Here is a 300-nt window from a genome sequence, read left to right on the forward strand (position 1 = left end):
CAAACCACGCCTTTGTTCAGACACGCCCCACACGCGCTATGTACTAATTAAATATTAATGAGGCGTTAAGTTTTTCAGTTTATTTGATGTGGTACAACATTAATGCCAACATTACTGCATAACATATTTCGACCTAAGTTAAAGTAATACCTAACACTAAAATAATAATACCAAAACATGTTTATAAGCGAGGGGAAGTCAAATTGAGCTCCAATGAACCAAGAACTCGCTCTCTTGCAGACTGTGCGAGAGCGCGTGAACGTTCCTGGGACACCGGACTGCGCGCGCGACCGTGTTTCT

The sequence above is a fragment of the Danio rerio genome, chromosome 13 (assembly GCF_052040795.2).
Source record: "Danio rerio strain M-AB ecotype USA chromosome 13, GRCz13ab, whole genome shotgun sequence".
In the NCBI taxonomy this organism is placed as follows: Eukaryota; Metazoa; Chordata; class Actinopteri; order Cypriniformes; family Danionidae; genus Danio; species Danio rerio.